This window comes from Amphiprion ocellaris, chromosome 9 (assembly GCF_022539595.1).
Source record: "Amphiprion ocellaris isolate individual 3 ecotype Okinawa chromosome 9, ASM2253959v1, whole genome shotgun sequence".
Taxonomy (NCBI): domain Eukaryota; kingdom Metazoa; phylum Chordata; class Actinopteri; family Pomacentridae; genus Amphiprion; species Amphiprion ocellaris.
The window spans coordinates 29,813,159-29,820,058 of record NC_072774.1 but is presented as its reverse complement, the minus strand read 5'-3'; the positions used below and the strand labels follow the sequence as shown (position 1 = coordinate 29,820,058).

The following is a 6,900-nucleotide window of genomic DNA, read 5'->3' as shown; positions in this document are numbered from 1 at the left end:
AGCACAAAGGCTGAAGTCCAACCTCCTGAGAAAAACGGTCGAGTCGAGACTCGAGTTAAAAAAAAACTCGAAAACGACAAAAAATAGATGATAAATGCGCAAAAAAAAGAAGAATTTGTATCTGAGCGAGTAGCTCAGGGGGATAAGAAGAGGACTACCAAGCGGTAGGTCGCAGGTTCGAGACCCGCCACCGGCCTTTTTCTTTCTTTGTCTTTGTCAGGATTTTGAGAAAACTTAAGAAGGGTCTGGTCTTGAACCAGCGACCTGCAGCTCCACAGGCAAATCCTTAACTCACTGAGCTACAGATCAGATAAAAAGACATAAATTCGTCGTCCCTTTGGCATCGTAGTTCCTGAAGTGACCACATGGGTGGAGCCAAGGCGGAGTCTGGGTGGAGTCAGGGCGGAGAGTAGGCGGGAAGGTGGGTGGCGGCCTCCCCCCTCTACTCCCCCACCTCCCCCCACGCCCACCACACCTTCCCCCGCCCGACGAGTTTTTCGAGTCTCCACGAGTTCTTCGAGTCTCCACAGGTTTTCCCGAGTTTCTGGAGTTTCCACGAGGTCGGAGGCAGAACAAGCTGTCATGAAGAGGTGTTGAAGTCGGCGAGGATGGACTGACTTTTTACAGCGACTAGAAGGAAGACGACTAGAAGAGCAGGTCTTTAACCACCATCCATAAAATCCATGGAGTCGACTCCAGAGAAATGAAGGGAGGTCAACTTTTATCAACCTCCATCCAGATGTTCAACTTCATATCTTTACTTTGACATTTTTAGCACCACAAACCTTTAGTATCACACTTTATTATCATTTATTAGGACTTTAATGGAATCCATCAGCAGATTTAGTTTTTCTTGACAAACTTTATTCTTGTCGTGGTGGGACTGCAGTATTTAAAACTCTTCCTTCTATTTGACCTCATGTTTATTAGTTTTAGTGGAGAAACTTATTTTAATTGTCCATTAGTCTCTTAAAAAACAAATAATAAATTGGATTAGTCAAGAGCTTTAAATTTCTTACTTTGTCATATTTTTAAAAAATACAAAAAAATATAAAAATAAAGCGTCTTGAGACAATTTGACCTGTAATTGGCATTATAGAAATAAAATTGAATTAAGATTGTACGTATCTTGTAATGTTGGAGTAATTCAGCCATATATATTGGAAAACACATTTTCTTTGTCCATTAATCTGTTGATTGTTTTTTCCAGTAATTCATTTCTTGTTTTGGTTTATAAAATGTCAAACCCAAATATATTCAGTTTACTGTCATAAAAACCAAAAAGATTTACATTCATGATGCAGGAATCAGGCAGTTTTTCACTTTTTATCTTAGTTTAGTCAGAAAGATAGTTGATAATGTGTGAATTGTTGCAGCTTGTGAGCCGTAGAAGGTTTTAATCTTTGGGGCCGAGTGTCAGAAAACATTTAGAAACCAACATCAACAAAACACTCAACAAAGATTTGAACATCATTAAAGGGAAATCCAACTTTTGCATGACAATGTCTAATTAAAGGACATTTATTTCCAACGTAAATGTGTGATATTCATCCTCTGGAGCTTTCTCTTCACATCGTCTTCCACCTGGACTGGTTTGGTCGGGAGCATGTGCAACAAACATTTGAAAAACTGCACTTTAACATCAATGAATGACACTGAAGTTTAATCGCTACATAAATGAGACTGAGTCTGGATGTGCTGCTCTGTCATTAACTCCTAAGTTTAGGGAAAGTTCAAACAAAAGAGGACAGTTCAGATAAGACTTGAGAATGAGCTTATTTTGAACAAACATCTCAGACTTTCTGAGCTTCAGCACCTCTAGCAAGATATTTTAACAACAAGCAACTCAAGAGATCCACAAGTTGGAGAGAGTTAGCTTTAGCTGAGCCAAAGAACATGTGGGACGCTAACCTAGCAAACATTTCAGACTTTTCTCTGTGAATTCTGAGAAATAATTTACTATTTAATGACAGAGCTACACATCTTAACTCAGTCTCATGAAAACAGACTCTAATTCAGTGTCATCCATCCATGTTAAAGTGCAGTTACCCAAAATGTTTGTTGCATGAGCTCCAACAAAACCTGTCCAGGTAGAAGGCCACTTTGACAAACAGGAAGTGGAAGATTCCAAGCAGATTTATAGAAGGGGGAACCGGACTGTACTAAGTGTGGTCGAGTATAGAGGGGTGTTTTGTGGGTTTTTAAGGCTGATAATGATTATTAGTGAGACATTTGGAGTAGATATTCATTTGCAGTAAATGAAAGTATTTAAAATCTTGGAGTTAAACTTAGAAGAACACAAACTCTAACAGAAAACTTTGTTGATACGTTTTTGTTTTGTTTACAGATGTTAAGTTAAAGGAGTTTTATTCGTGACGTATAACCAATCAAATCACTCCAGAAGACAGAGCGACCACAGGTAGATAAAGGTTCAGAGCCAAAGTAGCACCATTTTTAAATTGATTTATTACTGTAAATCAGTAAAAAATAAAATACTGATAATCAGTAAATCAGTCAGCCCACAATTACTACAATTCTACAATGTATGTCTCTTTCCTTTGACTTGTTATTTGTACAATATACGATGTATATGATGCCGTTTTTTTCATACCAAAGGCTATACTATGATGTTTTCTAAGAGACATACGATGCTACTCTGGTTGTTCTGGCCCTGGGCCACTGCACTCCTCCTCTGTTGTTTTCTGGATTGTACTCAGCTGCATGCCTTCGTCCACCAGGCCTCCGTTGACTCGTCCCGCCTGCCGTCTCTGGAGCTGAAGCTGGATTGGAACAGACCAAAGTACAGTCCAATCACGATGCCAGCTGCCTCTCAAAAGGCTCCTTCATCTGGCAGGTGGCAGCACTTCTTCTGAGGGGAAGCTGAGCTGGCCTGGCAGAACTTTGGAGATGTGTTCCAGTGGTTGGTGGATGTGTGGGGAGATAGAGAGGGACCTTTGAATTGTTCAGAAAGGAAAACAGGGAACCCATTGGTAGTTTTAGTTTAGGGTGCTACTGCAGTGTGTTTTTGGGGTTTTAAGAGGTGAACAGGAAGAGGTTTTGTTTGTATTGATTATCTTTTACTTTGTTCCTGGTTGGAATGCCCATCAATGTCAACATGAAGTTCACTTTTAGTTCTGTTTATTTATTTTTATTTTACTAACACCCATTTGTTTTTAACCCCCTCACATGTTGTGTTGTTGTAAACTTCCTCTTTAAAATAAATACTCGTCTAACCCTCTGGAAACCAGCTTTTGGACTGTTTTTGTGTTGCTCCTCACCTACTTCAGACAGTCGGGTTTACTGTACAATGACGTTTAGTAGGCGACATGCTATAAAATAATATCAGGGAAAGAGTGGGAACCCTGACATGTATTCTCCGTTAATCTGCAGAACGTTAGAACAACGTTTCACCATGCTGAATGCATCTTCTAAAAAGCTGCTCGTCTGTTCACTATTTTCATTATTTTATTGATCCATAATGTTTTATTTTCCTCTGCTCTGAATACACAGCCTGCAGTTCAATCCAAAATCTGCATTCATGCCACAACTCTCAGTCGTGGCTTTTCACTTGTTTTTGGTCCTGCAGAAGCTTCTTTATTTTTTACAGGAATGGTGTAAATTCTGAAATTCACTTCAGTCTGCATTAAATGAACTTTTTGTCAAAATTATTTGGTATCAGCTCTGTGGTTCTTCAGATTTTGGCAGGAATCAAACTGCACCAAGATACTTGATAATTGATTTGAATGTGTCGTTCATCTACGTAATCAATGATTAACTTCTTGTTTTTTTTATTACCACGTCTCCTTTCTGAAGGAGACATTGAGATGATTGCTGAAATATCAGTCATCAGTTTAGATTTGGTAAACTGTCCGTGATTCATTCAGGAACTGTCGGAAATGTGACGATTCTGTTGCTGGTGATTTCATTAGTAATCTAAAATGTGACTCCTCCTCCCCTGTTTCGAGGAATATGATGTTAATCACTGGAAGAAGCGGACTCAGAGATGCCTTCGTCATACTGCAATCAGGTTCCAGAATCAGAATAAATCAATGTAATGATCACTTCTGAGGTTTTAGATCAGAGAGATCCAACGTTTATCCTGGTTTTAAGTTGTGCTGAAGTGATGGCGTTACTTTTTTAATTTATGCATAGCTCCTCTGGTCTTGACTTTTTATTTATCTGTTTTATTTATCTCCACAGTGGCTCGGTGGGTAGTGCTGTCGACCTGCAGATAGGAGAGCTCTGGTTCGAGTCCTGGTGTAACAGACCAGATTTACCCCGGCCAAAGTAAACTCAGGTAAAAACTGGCCTGGACCACTTTATACCTGGTGACACAAAGATTAATAATGTTAAACTCTTAATTGTTAAGTTATTTAGGTTTTGGTTTTTGTTTTTTTTTTAGCCAATTACAATTTAAAAAGTTCAAATCAAAGGAAAAACTAAATTGAAAACTAAGAAAAACTTAAACAAAACATCATGAAAGAACATCCACATTGGATGGTGGTGCTTTCAACAACAGATTTCAGTTTAAAATATCTTTGTGTTGTCTTTGATTTGTGCTTACACCAAGACTGACTAGATCTGTGTGAAACAGACCAGATTAAACCTCCGGCCAAAGTCTACTATAGCTTTGCCCAGTTTATACCCCGGGGGCTAAAATATCCCAGAATATACCCCTCCAGGCTAAAACACATCCCATGTAATATGAGATTACCTCAGTCGAACAAATTTTATTTTAATTTAAGCACAAATCAATGAAATTAAATCAAATATTTGATGCAAAATAGTGCTGCACAGTGACTAACACTGTCTCCTTACAGCTAGAAGATCCCCGGTTCGCATCCCGGCCTTCCTGAGATCTTCCTGCATGGAGTCTCCATATTCTCCTGTACATGTGTGTGTTTCCTCCAGGTTCTCCAGCTTCCTCCCACAGTCCAGAAACACGCTGAGGTTAATTGGTGATTCTAAATTGTCTGTAGGTGTGAATGTGAGTGTTTGTCTCTATGTGTAGCCCTGTGGTAGACTGTTACCTGTCCAGGTGAACCTGTGATAGACTGTTACCTGTCCAGGTGAACCATCACCCTCAGTCAGCTGGGATAATGAGGATCTATAGGTTTATAGATGATGGATGGATGTTTAGCTGTTGAGCAGACAGTTTGTGGGTTTTTTAAAGTTGTAAAGAAGCTGCAGAGACTCATGTTGGACGACATCTCTGCTCCCCAGTCTAGGATTTCAAATAAATTCAATCGTCTTTCTAGAAATATACACCGTCTCTACTGCTCAGACAGTTTTCCAGCCCCCTGCAGGCTTCAGTGTTTGCTGGATTTAACTTAACATACAGAAGTTAGCTTAGCATTTTACAACTAATGGGTCAAATTACACGGTTCTGTCTGTGAAACTTCTGCAGTCATTTCAGTTTTTTTCAACCAATAAATAAAATGTGTAGGCAGGAAAAGAAACAAACCAAAAAAAGTATTTTTCTATTTATTTCCCCCTAAAAATCTAGCTTTCCAGTGTCTTACCTGAGCTGCAGGTTGGACAAACACACCAGATAAAACCAGAACAGAAGAATCAATCAGACCGAGTGACAGGTTAAGTAGTTCTCAGGTGATCAGTCCAGGTGAGTCTGATGTCGTAATGATTTGGCTCCGCCCCCTCAGACATCCTGCAGGAAAAGACCAGAAAGAACTTCTATAGAAAACAATCAAATAAGAACAAAAGAATGTTGAAATCAAACAGACAGTCAGTCATCAGACTCTGAGAGTTTCACAGACAGAAACATCCTATCATGAGCTCACATCCTGAAAGATCTGGAAACCTCAGAAAAAAGGATCCAGGAAGAGTCAACTAGATCATGCTCTGAGTGAACGGCTGATTTTCTGACCAGTTTGTGTTTTGTTGTGGTCTTTTTACATCTTGTTGTTATTATTTATTTGGCCATCTTGTGTCTCACTTTGTCTTTGCAGCTTTTTCTCTGATTGTTTTGTGTCTCTTTCTATTTGTGTTGCTTTGTAGCTGTCTCTTTACTTTTATGATGTTTTTGTCATATTTTGAACAACATACTATGACATTTTTGTCAAATTTTGAACGACACACTAAACTATGATATTTTTGTCATATTTTAGATGACATACTAAACTATGACATTTTTTCCCCATTTTGGACGACACACTAAACTGACGTTTTTGTCATATTTTGGACGACACACTAAACTGACGTTTTTGTCATATTTTGGACGACACACTAAACTGACGTTTTTGTCATATTTTGGACAACATACTAAACTGACGTTTTTGTCATATTTTGGACGACACACTAAACTATGACTTTCTTGTCATATTTTGGACGACATACTAACGTATGACATTTTTGTCATATTTTGGACGTACAGACAAGGAGGGGAGAGTAGCAACGCTTCCAAGCTGCTTCAGGATTACACACAGGTAATTCTAGACATCACTTTTTATGAAGAGAATAAACTGGTGGACCAGGAGTTCCCTGAGGACTGTTCAGCATTTAAAATCCAGCAGCTGCTGGAAGACCTGACCGAGCCAGAAGGTTTAAAGTTTTTAGCAAGGTTAACGCCAACGCAAGAGGTGTAGTCTGTATTGGGCCAAGAGCTGTTAGAATGCCTCTACTGGAGACGCGGAGCTCTGAGGTACATGTACTGCCATACCCTTCATCAACGGAAACACTGGATCAAGAAAATCTACACATTGTAAAAACGTGTCATATGATGAAATAATGTAAAGGAGGCCGTGAAAAACACTCCAGAAAGGTTTTCTTTGAAAAAAAATATCATCATGAATTTTGGCGCAAAAAAACGCCTTACTATACTATGTCGAAAAAAAATGCGATTTTTCAAACATGTTGTAAAAACGTGCCATATGATGAAATAAT

The 6,900-nt window shown here is 39.0% G+C and overlaps 1 long non-coding RNA gene across 2 annotated transcripts in view; it reads right to left on the bottom strand.

Annotated features, from left to right (window-relative positions):
• Window positions 1-516: 516 nt before the first annotated feature.
• Window positions 517-6,900, bottom strand: part of LOC129349576 (uncharacterized) — a 19,353-nt gene continuing 12,969 nt past the window's right edge. The window contains exons 3-4 of one of the 2 annotated variants that reach the window (XR_008602635.1): window positions 5,523-5,665; window positions 517-2,952 (exon numbers count right to left, since the gene is read on the bottom strand). This is a non-coding gene — a long non-coding RNA (uncharacterized LOC129349576). Of the gene's footprint in view, window positions 2,953-4,384; window positions 5,666-6,900 lie in introns of those variants that run through there. The other variant, XR_008602634.1, reaches the window with a different exon arrangement.